This window comes from Podarcis bocagei (genome assembly GCF_964188305.1).
Source record: "Podarcis bocagei genome assembly, chromosome: W".
Taxonomy (NCBI): domain Eukaryota; kingdom Metazoa; phylum Chordata; class Lepidosauria; order Squamata; family Lacertidae; genus Podarcis; species Podarcis bocagei.
Genome location: NC_138131.1, coordinates 48800961 through 48821452, shown reverse-complemented (window position 1 = coordinate 48821452; position 20492 = coordinate 48800961). Strand labels below are relative to the sequence as shown.

Here is a 20492-nt window from a genome sequence, read left to right as displayed (position 1 = left end):
TTTGTTGTACCAAGAGCTCAAGCTCATCTTGTTTATTTCCCATGCTTTGCACATTAGTGTACAGACATTGAAGTCCATTAATCATTCCCCCGTGTCTCTTATTTAAGGATTTTTTCCTCCCACCACTAGGTCTGCGTGCTGTTTGCTCCATTGGTCTATGACATTTGGATGATCATCTTCATCAATTGATAGACTCCTACCTTCAGGAGCACTGTCTCCCTCCCCCACATTAGTCAGTTTAAAGCCCTCCTGATGAGGTTTCTGAGATTCTTGGCAAAAACATTTCTCCCAACCGTTGTGAGGTGCAGCCCATCACTTGCCAGAAGTCCATCTTCAAGAAACTGCAGTCCGTGATCTAAGAATCCAAACCGTTCCTGTTTACACCATTTGCGAAGCCAGCTGTTCACTTCCACTATTTTTCCCTCTCTCCCTGGGCCACGTCGTTCAACTGGGAGGACAGATGAGATGACAATTTGTGCATTTAGTTGCTTCAATTTCCTGCCGAGGGCCTCGTAGTCTCTTTTGATCTTCTGGAGGCTATTGCTTGCAGTGTCATTGGTTCCCACATGAACCAAGAGGAAGGGGTATTTGTCAGTGGGTTTTATGATTCCTTGCAGTCGTTCAGTTACATCTTGGATCTTAGCCCCGGGGAGTCAGCACACTTCCCGAGACATCTTGTCAGGCCCACAGATCACTGCTTCTGTTCCCCTCAGTAGGGAATCCCCTATCACCACTACACGCCTCCTTTTAGGTTTGGTCGGGGTTCTTCCGTGAGCTGTCCGTTCCAAGGTCGCCTGCACATTCCTTGAGGACTGACTTTGCTGCTCGTCTTCATATACCTGATTGACTGTAATGAGGGAGAGATCCTCAAATGGAGTCTGCTCTTCGTCTTCCATGCTAGGGGAGAGGACCTCAAAGCGATTGTGTATTTCTAAACAATCAGAGCGAACCCTGGGCCTCCTACTTCTTTGAGTCACGTTTCTCCATATATCTGGCTCCTGTGTTGGTGAACTAGCCTCCTTCTCAGGGGAGTCCCCTGTCTCCTCCTTGGTGGAGACGGTGTGCTCTGTTGCTTCCAAGAAGAGCTCCAGCTCTCTAATTCTTTGGAGCGTAGCTATACGTTCCTCCAGTTGCTGGACTTTGTCTTTTAAGAGGGCAATCAACATGCAATTGCTACAGGTAAAGCTGCCTGCAACCTTTGGCAAGATGGCAAACATTGCGCAGGAACCGCAGGCGACTGCAGCTGTTCCCTCCCCCTCCATCTTGAGAATGTGTCATTGGGGGTGGCTACAGCGGTCCTCCATCATAAAAAGCGTGAAGACAGGACAAATAACTCCTCCCACAAAAAAACCCTAGGTCTCCCCCAACGAACGTTTGAGACTAGCTCCCCTAAATCTACACGATGGATCAAACTGCGCGCGCTGCTGCCCTGCAAGCTCTGATAAGCTCTTCCCACAGCTAATCACCTGCCTCAACAGAAACCCTGCCCCCTCTGACCTTTGCATAGGGAGAACAGCTAATCAGCCACAAAGAAACACACACACACAAGAAAACCCTTTTTGCTCCTTCTTCAACTGCTGCCCTGCTAGGTCTGATAAGCTCCTCCCACAGCTAATCACCTTCCTCAACAGAAACCCTGCCCCCTCTGACCTTTGCACAGGGAGAACAGCTAATCAGCCACAAAGAAACACACACACACAAGAAAACCTTTTTTGCTCCTTCTTCAACTGCTGCCCTGCTAGGTCTGATAAGCTCCTCCCACAGCTAATCCCCTGCCTCAACAGAAACCCTGCCCCCTCTGACCTTTGCAAAGGGAGAACAGCTAATCAGCCACAAAGAAACACACACACACACACACACACACACACACACACACAAGAAAACCCTTTTTGCTCCTTCTTCAACTGCTGCCCTGCTCATTGATGTTTTGTAATGTGTTCCTAATGTTGTACACCACCCTGAAATCTTTTGCTAAAAGATTATAAAAAAATTGAATTATTAATATTAATAATAATATTTCACTCATGCACTTGCAAAGAGGTTGGATAAAGTTGGCTGGAAGTGCTGTAAAAATGATACATGGAGCAAGAGCAGCAAACAAATGAGAGAAAGGGGGTCAGCTTAGTTCCCATCTGGTTTATAGAAGAATAGAATAGTGGGAAAACATCCCTGTTACAGGATAAATAATACATTGAAAAAAGGCAGTTTAGAGCCTGGTTCTTACGCATTCTTATTGTGAAGTGAGTGAGTTCAGTGAGTCTTCTTCCCAAGAAAGTGGTTTTTGGCTTGTGGTGCTCATCTAGATTAGGAGGAGAGAGCTAAGAACCAGCATTTCTCTTAGAGGAAATTCTGTGTATGTGTTGTGGGCAAGAGGCACCCTCAACCTTGAGACTGATGTGAAGTGCCATAATTTCACCACCAGCAGACAAGACAAATAACATATTTGCTGGCAGGAGACAAACTGTAGCAGAACAGAAATGGTGCTGCATGCAACAAATAAGAGGTTAGGATAGAAAACGATACCTAAGCAGCCCAGTCTCACTCTCCCTTTCATACATTGAATCACCTGGGTATGGAGGGGGAAGGGATGCACAGAGCTCATAAACATAATCAATGTAGCCTACATTTATCAATTGAGAGCATAATGAATGTGGTTTGATGATAGGCATGTTAGAAGGTACATTAGTCATCCCAAGCTGACAAAATCCAAAACTGCGATCTAAATTGGATTTATTTATTTACTTACTTACGCAAAGCAAGTAACATGTAAACAAGTTACATAGACTGCCCTATAAATTCACTCTTTGGAAGGCTCTTCAATATACACTGGTAAAACACAATATTAAAAACAGCTCTCTCATTTTGCATTTCATTCTCAGTGTAAATAGAATAGTAGCAAGGAAAATAAATATTTATGGAGCTTTGTAAAAAAAAAAGGTAATACTTATAAAATTATAAAACTATTTCTTATATGAGCAAAAAGAGCATCTTAGCCTTCTTCCCAATAATCTTCTGTAACAGAAAGCGAATTAAGTGGTGGGGTGAGAAACACTTCACTAGTAATGCACACTGGAAGGAGGAAGGATAGAGAAAGGATTTTGCCAAGAACCAAGGCAGACCCCCTGTCTCACAAAGGAGGGCTATCTAGTCCCCCTCCCCAATTACCTGACCCTGGCATAGCCCAAACGTGTTCAAAGTTCATCAGAATCTCTCCCTCTGAAACAAGCTATTTACACCTGCTTCCTGACACTGTGTCACAATGGAATTATTTGGAGGTGGGTCTACCCAAAGGGGCAAGTCACCTCTGTGGCCTGTGAGTCCACCCTCACTCTTTGAGTAAACAAACTGGAGGTGTGCCATGAGAATACTCAGAGTGACGAATCCCAAGACTGAACTGTGGGGCTCTGGGTTTGTCGGTGGTGACCAGCTCCGCATTGTAGTCAGGGGGTCCTGGTGTATAGTTCTTGCTGGAGGAAGCAAACCTTTGGGAGATGCTGTAGGATGGCTGGTGGCACAGGTAAACATCTGGTTCAGGTATGGTATTCATTGCCGGGCCAGGCCCTCTCACCAGGTCTTTAGCATAGCCCCACACAGAGGCACTGGATGCCATTGAGAGGCAGGGAGCTGCAGGTTTGACAGGCAGCTTTGGACCCAGTGTCTGTGGAAGGGTGTATTGGTTGGGTGCTGGGTTTGGGCTGCTCACCCAGTAGTGCGTTCGAAGGCCCATAGTGTACGCTGGTGCATTCGACTCTTCAAGTGGGTGTATCTTCTCCACGTAGTACTCATTTGGGGCAGGCGTACAAGATATAACTGCAAGCCAAGAGCAGATAGGAGGTGACACCCCTCACTTGGTGCTCCCCACTGTCGAGCATGTGGATAAACCTGTGGATACTGTTGGGAATCAAGCCTTTATCAGGAGAAACTGGCAACTCTCCAGGCACCTGGCTTGATCTCCTGATGACCTCCCTGTCTGCATTGCTAGGTCGCGATAGGCGATCCTTCTCAGCGTGAGAAGAACACACCCCTCTTTCCTGCCCCCCCCCGGCAGGGAAAGAGATAGACAGAAACGTATTTACATGCCTTTATTTCTGTCTTTGCAGCGTTACAGAAAAACACGACTGCTCTCTTCAAACTCCAACAGCCGAGAGACAAACTCCACCTGTACTTCCTGTACAGCTCATATTACACTCTCAGCTAATTCCGGCGCCCTCTGCACTGTGAATTGACTGTCCCTCTGTTTCCCATGGAACAGTCCCAACATTCCCATTATGTTTTGCTTTCAAGCTACCAGCTCGCGGCCGCATTGCTTCTATATCGTAACATACTCCCCCATATGAATCAATGTGCGCTGCGAGCAAAGCGTGATCCAGAGAAGAAAACAAACAGTTGTTATACATATAACACTCCCCTGTTGTTTCAGTTCCACCCTTGGAACTACCCGCCACTGGTTTCCCCAGTGTACCTCTCTGGTAGTCTGACTTCCAAGGAATGAGTGCATCTGCATTACCTTGGCTAGGGAATGTAGTGTTACACTTAGCAACTCCCTGTTGTGTCTTTGTCTCTGACTTAGACACAGCTTCAACCTGTCTTGACTTGTCAACAATAGTAACACATGCAACAGCTAAGTTAGCAAACTCTTTTGAATACCTCTTGGGTGGTACACCCTTTGTAACTCTCTCAGACCTACGTATGAGGTGCTGATCCTCTTTGCTCACTGGTTCAGTCTCAGGACTCTTTGGAGAACCAGTTCCAATAGTAAACAGTGGTTCATCCTTCATTTGTGAAGGTCTAGCCATTGTGTGAGATTTCCTCTCAATGACTGTGTCAACTGAGCTCTTTGAGCTATCACTGTCACTCTGAGTACCACTGTAATCAGTAAAATCATCATCAACATCTGAATTGTCCTCAGTGGGAAATGTGTGAACAATTACTCTCTCCTGTTCAGGAGCACTCTCTAGAAATTTTCTGAGAATCACCTGACCAGATTCAGACAAAATTACTCTGTAGAGACCCTTTTCATAACCCACAAAAATGCCTCTAGCATTCTTTACTCCACCTGGAGCTTCTGTCTTCACATGAGACCCAAAAACCTTAAAATGGGCAACACAAGGTTTTCTACGGAACAGCTTCTCAAAAGGAGAACTTCCCAAATCTTTTGAAACCTTTCTCAATCAAGACTAACAATAACACAATATCGACTCCGCCCAATACTCATGTGGCAAATGTGAACTCAGCAATTGTGCCTTCATGCCATTTTACAATTCTTTGTTCACTTGCACACAGACACTTCTGTTCCATGCTTCTGCAGAAACAGCAGTCTTGTGCCTTATCCCTTTCTTATCCAGGAAATCCTGAAAATCCTGTAAAAGAAAAACTGGCTTTTCATCTGTGAAAAGACAATCAATGTTAGCATTATGAACATTCTTAACCTTGTCACAAAATTCTTTAAACCTTTCTAAGGCTTCTTGTGGTTTCTGCAATATATATACCCACACATAATGAGAGAAATAATCTACACACACAAGATAATATCTTGCATTGCCTCTAGATGGTGCTAGAGGACCAATCACATCAGCATACACTCGCTGAAAAGCTTTGATTACTTGCGTCGTCTTCTGGACGTTTTTCTACACACCTGCGAAAGAAATCATGTTAGATTCAGATGCATTACAATTTATGCAATCATTTTGATTAAAAGTCAACAAATACAGCCCATCTTTCTCTCTGGCAGAAAGATACAGCTCTCCATCTTTGAAGATTTTGCAGCTTTCTCTATCATAGGACAAAGTCAGTCCTTTCTTTGTGATCTGCGAAACACTCAGCAGATTGAACTTTACATCAGGAACCAAATACACATTGTTTATAGTCAAGTTCAGACTTTCAAGATGCACAGTTCCAAACCCGGTCGCTTTCAGCTCCTGGCCATTGGCCTGTTTCACAGTGAAGCTTTGCTTCTTAAATGTTGAAAACAGATCTCTGTGCGATGTCATGTGCTGTGTGCATCCCGTGTCAAGAACAAAAGCGTTCTCCGTTGAAAATGCGGCTTTTGTTGACAGCAATGCTTTTGCAGGTTTCTTTCTTTTTTTAAAAAAAAAATTATTAGAGTTTCCAATTTTTACAAACAAAAAGAAAAAAGAACAAAAAAACCCAAAACCACATAAATTTCACAGCTTATTTTCTCATAACATCTTTCCCCGACCTCCTCATACCTCCCCTTCTTGTATATCCAATTCAGATTATTCATACAGCAAATCCTTATCTCAAAGCATTACAGCTTAAAAAGAAAAAGAAGAAAAAAACACCTTATTTTCTTAGATTATTATAACTTTGAATAAAAGAAAACCATTTTATCAAATTCCTTTTACCATTACAGCTGAAAACCGCTTAATTTCAATCCAACATCATTCAACATTCCTTAATTTTGCAATATTTTTGTAAATAGTCCTTAAATTTTTCCCAATCTTCCTCTGCCGACTCTTCTCCCTGGTCACGGATTCTGCCAGCCATTTCTGCCAGTCCCATACAGTCAATCAGCTTCATCTGCCATTCTCCCAAAGTGGGCAAATCTTGCGTCTTCTAATACTTTGCAATAAGTATTCTTGCTGCTGTCGTTGCATACATAAAAAAAGTTCTGTCCTTCTTTGGCACCAATTGGCCAGGAGAAAGGCCTCTGGTTTTTTCAGGAAGGTATACTTAAATACCTTTTTCAGTTCATTATATATCATCTCCCAGAAAGCCTTAATCTTTGGGCACGTCCACCAAAGGTGAAAGAATGTACCTTCCATTTCTTTACATTTCCAACATTTGTTATCGGGCAAATGATAGATAGATTTCTGCGAGCTTGACTGGGGTCATGTACCACCTGTAAATCATTTTCATAATATTTTCTCTTAAGACATTACATGCCGTAAATTTCATTCCGGTGGTCCACAACTGTTCCCAGTCAGCAAAATTAATATTATGTCCAACATCTTGTGCCCATTTAATCATGACAGATTTAACCGTTTCATCCTGAGTATTCCATTTCAACAGCAAGTTATACATTTTTGACAAAATCTTGGTTTTGGGTTCTAACAGTTCTGTTTCCAGTTTAGTATTTTCCACCTGGAAGCCAACTTTTTTATCCAAATTGTAGGCCTCCATTATCTGATAATAATGGAGCCAATCTCTCACTTTACTTTTTAATTTCTCGAAACTCTGTAATTTCAGTTTATCTCCTTCTTGATCCGAAATTTCCCAATATTTCGGCCATTTGGCCTCCATATTGAGCTTTTTCTGGGCCTTTGCTTCCATCGGTGACAACCACCTTGGGGTTTTATTTTCAAGTAAATCTTTATATCTTATCCAGACATTAAACAATGCTCTTCTGACAATATGATTTTTAAATGCTTTATGTGCTTTAACCTTGTCATACCACAAGTATGCATGCCACCCAAAAACGTTATTAAAACCTTCTAAATCCAAAATGTCTGTGTTCTCAAGAAGCAGCCATTCTTTCAGCCAGCAAAATGCCGCTGATTCATAATAGAGTTTAAAGTCTGGCAGGGCAAATCCACCTCTATCCTTTGCATCAGTTAATATTTTAAATTTTATTCTGGGCTTCTTGCCCTGCCAGACAAATCTAGAAATGTCTCTCTGCCACTTCTTGAAACAGTCCATTTTGTCCAAAATTTGCAATGATTGAAACAAAAATAACATTCTTGGCAATACATTCATCTTTATAACAGCAATTCGACCTAACAAGGAAAGCTTCAAGTTTGACCAAATTTCTAAATCTTTTTTAACTTCCGTCCAGCATTTTTCATAGTTATCTTTAAACAAATTTCCATTTTTAGCTGTCATATTAATCCCCAAGTATTTCACTTTCTTAACCACAGTCAAACCTGTTTCATTCTGGAACTTCTCTCTTTCCAATGATGTTAAGTTTTTCTCCAAAACCTTAGTTTTTAATTTGTTCAATTTAAATCCTGCCACCTGACCAAACTCTTGAATTAATTCTAATACTCTTTTGGTACTAGACTCTGGCTCCTGTAACGTCAAAACTAGGTTACCTGCAAATGCTCTCAATTTATATTGTTTAGCTCCGACCTGTATACCTTTAACCTGCCGGTCTCTTCTGATCATATTGAGCAGAACCTCCAGGACCGATATAAAAAGCAATGGGGAAATTGGGCACCCCTGTCGTGTTCCTTTTTCTATCTTAAATTGTTCCGTAACCACATTATTTACAATTAATTTAGCCTTTTGTTCAGAATATATTGCACCTATACCATTTTCAAAACCTTGGCCTACCCCCATACCCTGCAAGTTCTTTTTCATAAAACTCCAAGATATATTATCAAAGGCTTTCTCTGCATCCACAAATATCAAAACTGCTTTAGTGTTTATATTCACTTCTAACTTTTCCAAAATGTCAATTACGTTCCTCAGATTATCAGATAAATGTCTTCCCGGCAGAAAACCCGCTTGGTCCTTATGAATCTCTTCAATCAGTACTTTTTTCAGCCTCTTAGCCAAAATATCAGCAAAAATTTTGTAATCCACATTTAATAAGGATATGGGACGGTAGTTCTTAAGTTGAGTCTTTTCAGTCTCTGTTTTCGGTATAAGTGGTTCCTCTTCATCCTGGAGAAGAGTGACTAGTGGGGTGCCACAGGGTTCTGTCTTGGGCCCGGTCTTATTCAACATCTTTATCAACGACTTGGATGATGGACTCAAGGGCATCCTGATCAAATTTGCAGATGACACCAAACTGGGAGGGGTGGCTAACACCCCAGAGGACAGGATCACACTTCAAAACGACCTTGACAGATTAGAGAACTGGGTCAAAACAAACAAGATGAACTTTAACAGGGAGAAATGTAAAGTATTGCACTTGGGCAAAAAAAAATGAGAGGCACAAATACAAGATGGGGGACACCTGGCTTGAGAGCAGTACATGTGAAAAGGATCTAGGAGTCTTGGTTGACCACAAACTTGACATGAGCCAACAGTGTGACGCGACAGCTAAAAAAGCCAATGCAATTCTGGGCTGCATCAATAGGAGTATAGCATCTAGATCAAGGGAAGTAATAGTGCCACTGTATTCTGCTCTGGTCAGACCTCACCTGGAGTACTGTGTCCAGTTCTGGGCACCACAATTCAAGAAGGACACTGACAAACTGGAACGTGTCCAGAGGAGGGCAACCAAAATGGTCAAAGGCCTGGAAACGATGCCTTATGAGGAACGGCTTAGGGAGCTGGGCATGTTTAGCCTGGAGAAGAGGAGGTTAAGGGGTGATATGATAGCCATGTTCAAATATATAAAAGGATGTCACATAGAGGAGGGAGAAAGGTTGTTTTCTGCTGCTCCAGAGAAGCGGACACGGAGCAATGGATCCAAACTACAAGAAAGAAGATTCCACCTAAACATTAGGAAGAACTTCCTGACAGTAAGAGCTGTTCGACAGTGGAATTTGCTGCCAAGGAGTGTGGTGGAGTCTCCTACTTTGGAGGTCTTTAAGCAGAGGCTTGACAACCATATGTCAGGAGTGCTCTGATGGTGTTTCCTGCTTGGCAGGGGGTTGGACTCAATGGCCCTTGTGGTCTCTTCCAACTCTATGATTCTATGATTCTATGAAATTTTGGTAGCAATTTCTCCTTTGCATATATCACCAAGCCTCTCTTTTTAACTTTGTCATACGAAATAAATTCTTGTCCCAATCTCTTATTAATAAGCATTTTCCTGTGTAGCCTCATTACATGTGTTTCTTTTAAACAAATCAAGTCCAATTGTTCTTTCCTTAATACATGAAAAACAGATTTCCTCTTCCGAGGGGAATTCAGTCCATTACAATTCCAGGTTAAAAGTTGCAGAGCCATGGTAAGTTACTTAGCTTTCCCTCCAACTGCACCGAGTTGTTGTTGTCTTTCCCTGGGCCCGGGAATCCAAATGACAAGTTTGCTATGTCTAGAATTCCTTTTCCTGATGCAGTCAGCTCCTCTCCTGATTCCACTTCCTTCTGTAAGTCCTCCTCGTGATCTTTCAGAAACTTGTCTTTATCATTCACTGTCCTTATTCTTATTTTCCTTCCTTTGTATTTAAAAGATAAACCTTGGGGAAATTCCCACCTGAAGAGTATTTTATTTCTTCTAAGTAGGCCGACAAGATCTTTATAATAAGCCCTTATATCCAAAATGTGTTTAGGTATATCCTTGAAGGACTCAACAAATGAGTCTTCAATTTCCAAGGTTCTTTGGTAGTGCAGATTCAAGATTTTATCTCTTTCTTCTTTTGTTCTTAAGGTGATCAAACAATCTCTTGCTCTGTTCTTTCCTTGTCTTTTGCTGAGTCTAAATGCACTCACTATCTTGAATTCATCTTTCCCCAGGTCTTGTAGTCAAAAGTCTGTGAATTCCTTTGTAAGGAAGTCTATCAAGTTGTCTTTCTCACTTTCAGGTACTGTTCTAATTCTTAGGTTTCTCTCCTTTCTTTGTAATTCAATCATAGACAGTGTCAGGTCGTGATCCTCTAATTTCTTATATACCGGTGGTATCTTCTCTTGAACAGCAGTTGCAATATCCTTAGCTTCCTCTGCAATCTGTCGAGTCGAGGCCGATTCCTCTAATAGTTTTTCAATGGACTGTGTATTGGAGTTCACCTTGTTCCCCAGTTCATTAATACTTGGAGTGTTCAAATCTATTTTTGCTGAGGCCCCAGCTACTTGTTTATTTGTCTCTGCAACCTGTTTGGCTAATTTTTCCAAAGATGCATCAATTTTGCCAAGTGCCTGAGCCAATAGCTCTTCAGATGACATAGCTTTTGATTTTACTTGCGAAGCAGCAGCTCCTACTGTGCCTGCCGCTCCGGATGTTGAGGCCCTTCTCTGAAAAGTAATATCAGTCTTGTATTGTCTGCCGGATCTGGTAGTTTTATCCTGTATGCCACTCACCAGCTCTATCTTCCCTTTCCCATCTGCCATAACAAGCCCAAGGTCAGTCACACGCTTGGTGAGTTTGTTTTGCAAAGTAATTTTCCAGAGCTTGGTAACTTGATGACAAAATAGTTGTTACAACGTAGTCTCCTCTAGGGGGACACCCTTCCAACTTCACTATGCAACTGTTAAAAACAAGTATAGTTCTTAAAAGTTCCAATATCCCTCAAAAGCCAGAGTTTCAATGCTTTTAGAAAAGTTTCAGTGTCTCTAAAAAGTTACTTTATAGTCAAAGGCAGATCTATAAACACTGTATCTTTCTCAAAGTGTCAATATTCTTTACCCTTAACATGCAGACAATTCTTCCCACTGGTCGACCTTCCCTGTCATAGGCAGTCCGTTCCCAGATTTCCGAGACAGCAGAAATATATTTACACCCTCTTTTCTTGCAGGTAAAATAATGCTCGGTTCTCCCCCCTCCACTCCTGCAAACCGGAGGGGAGTCGTCTTTTTTGGTGCTGGATTTGACCTTTAAAAGTCGTCTTTCAGGGTTACAGCTTTACAGTCTCTTTACTTTAATCTATTTACAAGTCGGAAGAGGCAGACTTCCTGTTTGTGCCTTTCCCGTTTCGGTGCCAAATTAACTAAATTTTTCTTCCAATTACTTGCTTACTCCTACTCACGGGTAGTTGCTTTAGCTTCCAATTGTCCAGAAAGAAATCAGCGCTCTCCGCGCCACACACCCCCTTTCCGTTCCGGAGCCTTTAAAAAGGGGGGCGCAAACGGAGCCCGCCGAGTCTCCAAGTTCTCAGGCTTCCCCGCCTGAGATTTCTTCGGGTCCCACTTCACCGCAGCGGTCAGACCCTGTCCCCGTGGAGCCGATTCCCTCCGGAGCTCAGAGGGAATCCGCCATTTGTCGCTGGTGCTGACCGGAAGTCTTTTGCAGGTTTCACCTGGGACTTGGTACGACTTTTGCCTGACGCTTCAGGCTTTGCAGAGCTCCCCTTAGCTCCTTTGTGTTGACATGGCTTCTTACAATTCCGCTGAAGATGCCTAGTCTGTCCACAATTGAAACAATGGACAACGTTCAAAGCAACAGCCTGTTCTTCACTAGCAATAGCAGTGGGGGTGTCAGAACTCCGAGCTTCTCTCCCCCTGTCTTTGACATCTATTGCAGCAAGGCAATCTTTCTCATTGAGAATCACGGCGCAGATTCTCTCCGTCGTGAGTTCTGCGGCAAGTAGAGAACCAAGCTGACTTGCAACCGTTTAATAATAATAATAATAATAATAATAATAATAATAATAATAATAATAAATTTTATTTATATCCCGCCCTCCCCAGCCGAAGCCGGGCTCAGGGCGGCTAACCACAATCAAATAATCAAACAGTAAAATAGTTACACAATCTAAAAATATTTCATTATAAAAATTAATTAAATCAAATTGAAGGCAACCAATTAAGCAAAATTATGTGCAGGTTGCCAGAGGAGGGAGTCAGGCTGCGCCCTGACCAAAGGCCTGGTGGAACAACTCTGTCTTGCAGGCCCTGCGGAAAGATGTCAGGTCCCGCAGGGCCCTAGTCTCTTGTGACAGAGCATTCCACCAGATTGGGGCCACAGCCGAGAAGGCCCTGGCTCTAGTTGAGGCCAGCCTAACCTCTCTGAGGCCTGGGACCTTGAGGATGTTATTATTGGCAGACTGTAGGTTTCTCTGTGGGGCATACCAGGAGAGGCGGTCCCGTAGGTACGAGGGTCCTAGGCCGTATAGGGCTTTAAAGGTTAAAACCAGCACTCTATAAACACTGTATCTTTCTCCTGTACTCCACCGGGAGCCAGTGCAGCTGGTATAGTACCGGGTGAATGTGATCTCGCAGCGAAGACCCCATAAGGAGTCTCGCCACGGCATTCTGCACCCGCTGGAGTTTCTGGGTCAGTCTCAAGGGCAGCCCCACGTAGAGCGAGTTACAATAATCCAGTCTGGAGGTGACCGTCGCATGGATCACAGTGGCTAGGTCAGGGCGAGAGAGATAAGGGGCCAACTGCTTAGCTTGGCGGAGATGAAAAAATGCCGCCTTTGTTATAGCTGTAATCTGCGCCTCCATGGAGAGGGAGGTATCGAAGATTACACCCAAACTCTTAACGGACGGTGCTGGCACTAATTGCACCCCCGCAAGAGATGGGAGTTGCCCCCTCAATCCCATATCGTCCCGCCCCAGCCAGAGGACCTCTGTCTTCGAAGGATTTAACTTCAACCGGCTCCCACGTAACCATCCAGCCACAGCTTCCAGACATCTGGTCAGTGTGTCTGGGGCCGAGTCAGGATGGCCATCCATCAACAGATAGAGTTGGGTGTCATCAGCATACTGATGGCAACCCAACCCAAAACTCCGGACAAGCTGGGCGAGGGGGCGCATAAAGATGTTAAAAAGCATCGGGGAGAGAATTGCACCCTGAGGCACTCCACACACCAAGGAGTGGCACGATGACAATTCCCCCCCAAGCGCCACCCTCTGTCCCCGACCAGAGAGAAACGAGCGCAGCCATTGAAGGACTGTGCCCTGGATCCCCACGTCGGCAAGGCGGTGGTCCAGGAGTTCGTGATCGACCATGTCAAAGGCTGCTGACAGATCTAGAAGAATCAGCAGCCCCGACCCGCCTCGATCCAGCTGCCTGCGGAGATCATCTGTTAGGGCGACCAGAGCCGTCTTGGTCCCATGACCAGCGCGGAAGCCGGACTGGAATGGATCCAAAGCAGATGTTTCATCCAGAAACCTAAAAAGCTGTTCAGCAACCGCTCTCTCAATCACCTTACCCAGGAATGGAAGATTTGAGACCGGGCGGTAATTGGATAGATCTAAGGGATCTAATGATGTTTTCTTTAAGAGCGGACGCACCACCGCCTCCTTCAGTTCCCCTGGGAATATCCCGGTGCCAAGGGACAAATTGATGATATCCCCCAGGGGGGCCCGCACCTCGTCTGGACACGCTCTAATCAGCCATGACGGGCACGGGTCAAGAGGACAGGTGGTGGGCTTTCCAGCTTGGAGGAATCTGTCCACATCGGCTGGAGATATCCGGTCAAAGTGGTCCAATACTGGACCCGAGGACAGTCGAGGGGCCTCCAGTTCCTTTATTGTATCCAAATTGGCAGGGAGGTCATGGCGGAGCAACAGGACCTTCTCCGCAAAAAAGCTCGCAAATGCCTCACAGCTGTGTGTCAGATTGTTATTTAAATTTGGCTGTCCTTCAAGGGATGTTAAAGACCGAATTATACTAAATAATTGCGCCGGGCGAGAGCTAGCGGATGCAATGCAAGCCGAGAAGTAAGACTTCTTAGCGGCCTTCACTGCCATCTCATAGGTTTTCATAAAAACCCTATAAGATGTTCTTGAGGCTCCGTCACGGGCACCCCGCCATACTCGCTCTAGCCGTCTGAGGTCCCGCTTCATTTTCTGAAGCTCCTCGGTAAACCAGGGAGCCCGGTTTCTGCAGGGTCGTAGAGGGCGCTTAGGTGCAATCTCATCGATGGCTGCCAGGAGCTGGGTATTCCAGCCCTCAACAAGCTCAGTCAATGAGTCGCCAGGGGGAGCAAGGTCCCGCAAGGCTTGACGGAATCTATCAGGGTCCATCAGCCTCTGCGGGCGAGCCCAAATCGGCTCGCCACCTAAGCAGGGTGGGGGTGGAACATCAATCCTGGCTTTCAGAGCATAGTGATCAGACCATGGCACCTTCATCGAAGGAGACATGATCACATCTATACCGGCGCCAAAGATCAAATCCAGCGTGTGGCCTGCTTGATGTGTGGGGCCCGAAACAAACTGGGAGAGCCCTAGTGTCGCCATGGAAGACACCAGTTCCAGAGCCTGTGAGTAGGGAGTGGCATCAGCGTGGAAGTTGAAGTCTCCCAATACCAATAGGTTAGGGAACTCCAAGGCCCAGCCGGCCACCGCCTCCAACAGGCCTGACAGGGTGGCTGCTGGTACGCTAGGTGGCCGGTACACCAGCCAGACAGCCAAGCTCTCCTCGGAGCCCCACACTAGGCCAACACATTCAATGCCGGGGATCAATGGCGATGGTAGAGCCCTGAAAGAAAAATCTTCCCGGATTAATACTGCCACCCCTCCCCCCCGGCCCACAGTCCGTGACTGGTGGAGGACGGAGAAACCCGGGGGCGCCATCTCTCGTAAGGTAACAGTTACCCCTTCGTGCACCCAGGTCTCCATCACACAAGCCAGGTCAACCCCCTGCGAGGTAAAGAAATCTCGCAGGGTAGCGGTTTTGTTGCCTATAGACCTGGCATTGCACAACACCAGTGAAGGAGGTGAGTAATCCTTGCTCACCCTACCCTCGTCCCTCGAGATGGGGCGCAGATTGGAAGGGGTACGAGCATATCCGTATCTCAATCCCCTTCGCCTATAACATCTGCCCCCACCTCCATACCTCCCTCGCCCCTCCACGGTAGCAATCCCAAGCCTCATACTAACCTCCATTTACAAATTAGAAAACAAAACAACCAAAACAATTATGCCCAAACAAAACCAATCCCCACTCCACTCGATGTCCAACCCCAAAAACAAAACAAGACGGAACAAACAAAAATACATAGATAAAAACCACCATTCACGGTGGTACAACAAAGTAAACAATAAAAACACCTTTAAAATACCTTAAAATATATATAAACATCTTCAACATTTGCTGCAGCAGCACCAGTGTCCTTAAAACTATTACGGGGGTGAGCCTGGGCCCCGCCCCCTAGGCCGGATGGAGTGAGCCTGAGGAGGGAGAGGCCTTCTCCAACACTCACGATGCAGCAGCAGGGATGTCCCAGACCCCAATGAGGCCTCTTAACGCTGTGGCGAAGGTGAGCCTGGGCCCCGCCCCCTAGGCCGGATGGGAATGAGCCTGAGGAGGGAGTGTAGCACCCTGCTTGTGGTTAACGCTTAGCTGGAATGAAATATTCAACGCAGCAATAGAGAAATTAAAATAATAATTTATTTGTCAGACAAATAAATGAGAGGCACAGTGGTATATGGTTACCAAGCTCTGGCCTGGTCTCCTGTCATTATGGCCAGCACTTATATTCCCTCAGTCCAGCCCCCTTGCTCCTCCTTTGGCTGCCTCTGTCCAATCAGCCTGGTTGAATTTCCTATTGGCTGATTGCTATAACCAATCCTAAAAGATACACCCATTTCCTATTGCCTTTTATGGGATACAAAAAGCTATATATTCTTCTATCTATAAATGACAAATAAGTAGTCATATATCTTACATTTGTCTCAACAAGGAACCTTAATTACCAGCTCACCTCTTGCCCTCCTTGCCCTATGGCCCTCCAAAACAGATGGTTAATAGTTTTAAATTTTTATCTTAGACAGATGTCAGGGATCTTGGGTTCACATTCTCATGCATCATCAATGAAAGATCTCCTTTTTGGAGGTCTTTAAACAAAGGCCTGACAACCATATATCAGGAGTGCTTGATGGCGTCTCCTGTCTGGCAGGGGGCTGGGCTCATCTGCCCCTCTGGTCTCCTACAGCAATATGACTCTATGAAATAAGAATTTAACATTTCTTTCTTTCTAGATCCTTTGCATAATTATATTTAAGCCAGTATATTTCATACATTACCATAGATAGCTTTTTAGAAGAATAAACCTTCTCAAAGGAAAGGATGGACCAGTTTACAGCCTCAAAATAAAAGCCCCTTCTTCTATTTACACTTCCCTTCTCAGCCAGTTGTTTTCTTTTCCATTTACTCTTGGCCTTTAACCTTAAGAAGATATGGCTCAAGTTTAAGGCACATGGTTTTATTTTACTGTTTACCAACTATTAATTATGTAGGGTCAGTGTAGCCTTGGTCTCAGCCTGTAATTCCCTTTTTACGACTTTGAGAATTGTTTTCTGCTATAAATCAGGGGGCCCCCTTGTCCAGGAGGATAAACATCTTGCCAAAGTACTTCTGCCTGGCATAAAACATTTGAAAATCTTTAAGCTCATTTTAAAATACAGACCCTAATCAAACTATAAGCCTTGATAAAAATGCAGGCTATGATTAGATACCTCATTCCCCCCTTTCAAGCTCAAGGACCTTCATCCCAAGTGTCCTTGATAGCTTGACCTTCATCATATTCCTGAGGTAAAGCTCTATATAGGGCCATGATATGAGGTAGAGTTTCATTCGAAATCATCTTGCTAATTGTACTTCTAAAACATGAAATGATACATGGCACCATACATAAAACCATTATTACTACCGTCAAGAAAAACAAGCAAGACAATAGTATCCCTTTGAGTCCCGCAACATTAGGTAACCAGTTGGTGAGCCATCCCATATCCCATCCTTCCCATGTTTGTACTGGGACATGTGCTATACTCTCCATCTTTGTGGCCAACACACGGATTGCCTCACCATTATCAGAAATGTTAAAGCAACAGGCATTCCCTGTCAAGTTCAAGACTCCACATAGGCCTCCCTGCCTGGCAAGTACATAATCCATTCCCATTTTCAGCTGCAAAATGGCGGCTCTACTTTCATCCAGCTGTTGTGCAATAAGTCTCAAACTCTGGGCCGTTGCATTGGTTACAAGTTCCACTACTGCTTGCAATCGAATTATTCTGTTTAGATTATAAATAGGATCCCGTGCCCCTTGTATGAGCTCACCAGGATTCCAGGAGGCAGGATCATAATAGGCTATAATGCGCTCTGGTGGCCAATCATCAGTATCGCTCCAACTTTGGGTACTTCCTCCTGCTATACGAGAAATATCAGCGTTTCTTCGTGTACGCTTGGCCAAATTAGTGGGCATAATCCACATTGGTGGTAATATCCATCCCAAGAAACAAGTCCCACTCCATTTGGAAGGGAGTTGCTTGTATGCCCATTCTCCACATATCCACCACAACCATCGGGTCTGAGGTTTTTGGTATGTGGAGTGCATAAGGCGAAATATCAAAAGGGGTAGAGAGTTCACAGTGCAGTATGTTAGATTGCCTTTCTCTGTCACAGTTATGTTCCATACCACTTTCCATGCATGAATAAAAGGAGGTGCACAGGGCAAGGTATTCCGAGTTCGATAGGTAGTACCATTTGCCCAGGTTTGACTATTCTTAATATAATCCCAAGTATAGTGACAATGAGAAGAGCCTACCATGGTAGGATCAGCTGCCTCTGATGATTTATGTACACAGAATTCCCCTTGTACAGGTATAACTCGTAGTGGTTTAGATGAGTTCCATCCGGGGAAATTCTGTACTTCTGTTTGGTGTGGCATTTCGCTTACCATACCAATGGCATTTAATGGTATCGGTAATAAGGGCATACCTCCCTCTGAATCATCTGGCCCAAGAGAGCAAACAAGGCAATTGGTCCTATTTGCAACATTGGCTACCATCTCAGCTAAGCCTACCCACATATTGTGGTCATGGCGGAATCCATATTTAGCAAATTTGGTCAGATTCAAGGACCCTTCCCCTTCCCAAGGGATCAGGATTAATAATAAAATCATGTTGATATGTAGTATATGCATTCCTTCCACAAAAGATTACCTTATTGTGATAGCATAAAAATATTAGTCCCAATATAATTCCCCCAGTGACAGAAGTGGGGAACCACCAAGACCAAAACATATATCCCAAGGATCCCCAATGAGTAATATCCTTGATAATTGTTCCACAAGGGGGGGGGGCAGTCAATTAATTGTATAAGAGAAACTTTCCTTTCACAATCGCTGGTTCAGATGCTCCTCAAGCTTCAGGCGTGCACAGGTCAGCCAGCTTCCAGGTTGTGGCTGCAGCAGGCCGGTCGTCTAATATTGCCCGTGACCTAGCCCGTTCCCGGTAGGGCTAGATACAGGGGTTTTTGGAGAGAGTCAGTTTAAGAGGATTAGAGGGGTCACCTTTGCACGTCCAACTGCCTTCGGACTTCTTCAAACGGGAGTGATGAATCCAGGGGGTCACCTCAGCTACCTTCACCGCTGTTGGAGTAGAGCAGTGTTTCCCAACCTTTTTTGGGCAAAGGCACACTTGTTTCATGAAAAAAATCTCGAGGCACACCACCATGCCAGATGGGGAAAGGTCACTTTTTACTTATGTAAAAAAATATAGTAACAGCATGGAAGGTAATGGTTAGGCTAGCATCCCTCTTCCAAATATACTAGGTTTTTATTTGCAGGGACTGTTCTACATGGGAAGGGGAAAGGAAAGTTAATAGAAGGAAAGGTGGGTGGGAGCGAAAGAGAAAGAGGGAAGGAAGGGGGGAAGAGAAGTGGAAAGGAGGGAGACCGAGGCGGGGGAGAAGCGCCTGGAGAGTTGCTCTGAAGTTTGGGGGGCCGCGGGGGTGGGCGCGCGTCCCAGGAGGCGGAGGCCAGCCCGGGCTGGGAGCCGCGCCACGGCCCGGGGGCGGAAGGCAGCTCCTAGGATGTGGAAAGGGGACGGCGGCGCAGGGGGAGGAGACCCGCACGGCTAGGGCAGCGCGCAGGGGGAGGGGAGTGGGCCGGAGGCGGGCGAGGGGGGCCGCGATCCCGCGCACCGCAAACATGGCCTCCTTCCCCGCGGGCCCCACCGAGCCCCCCGGCCGGGGAGGGCGGCGCGCCCCCACCGCCGGAGGAGAGCAGAGGCAGGAGGAGGAGGACGAAGGCGCTGCCGAGGAGGCGCGCCAACTTCTGCCAACTTCGGCGCCCGCCCCGTCGCTGCAGGCTCCTCCCGGCCGAGAGCCAGAGGACGGCGGCGGAGCAGGAGGAGGAGGATCGGGTTTGGCGACGGCTGCTGCGTCCTCTCCAAGCGCGGGGCTGGCCTCCGCCGTGCCCGATCCTCCGCGCTCACCGCGCTTCTCGGCGGAGCAGGTCTCGTGCGTGTGCGAGGCGCTGCTGCAGGCGGGCGACCCCGGCCGGCTGGGCCGCTTCCTGGGCTCGCTGCCGCCCGACGCCGAGGCGCCATGCCTGGAGGCGCAGGCGGGCGAGAGCCTGGCCAAGGCGCGCGCGCTGCTGGCCTTCCAGCGCAGCGACTTCGCCGAGCTCTACCGCCTGGTGCAGAGCCGGCGATGGGATGTGGGAGGGAGCTCGCTCGCCGCCCCGCGTGTGCCTATGTGGGGCACGTTACAGCCCCGGACGTCAGCGCCACGCAGGCAGCCAGGCAGGCAGACAGTGAGAGCCCCGCGCTGGGCGGCCTCTCCTCGCTGCCGCCGCCCCGCCTCTCGCCGCCCGACTCGCCCGCCTCCCTCCCACGGCACACCAGGCAACGTCTCGCGGCACACTAGTGTGCCGCGGAACACCGGTTGGGAAACACTGGAGTAGAGAGCAAGACGGTGTAAGGTCCACGCCACTTAGGTGCAAGTGGATCTCGTTTCCACTCTTTCACCCATACGCTATCGCCAGCCTGGAACTGATGAATCGGCTCGGCAATGCTGCACGGCGTGCGCTCGAGGGCCCACCTGTTAAGAGAAACAAAAAACAACACGGGAGAGAGAGTGCACTTGTTCCTGTGTCACATGGTCTCCTATTTGTTTGAGGTCAGCTGGAATATCCTGAACAAAGGAGGGCGGCCTCCCATACAGGAGCTCAAAAGGTGACAACTTAAGTC

General features: G+C 46.2%; 1 pseudogene across 1 annotated transcript in view; it reads right to left on the bottom strand.

The window, feature by feature from the left end:
• Positions 1-3060: 3060 nt before the first annotated feature.
• The window catches only part of LOC308578011 (protein CIMAP1C-like), a 38074-nt pseudogene continuing 20642 nt past the window's right edge, over positions 3061-20492 (bottom strand). The window contains exon 5 of the transcript in view: positions 3061-3810. The product of the transcript in view is annotated as a protein CIMAP1C-like (transcript). The remainder of the gene's footprint in view (positions 3811-20492) is intronic.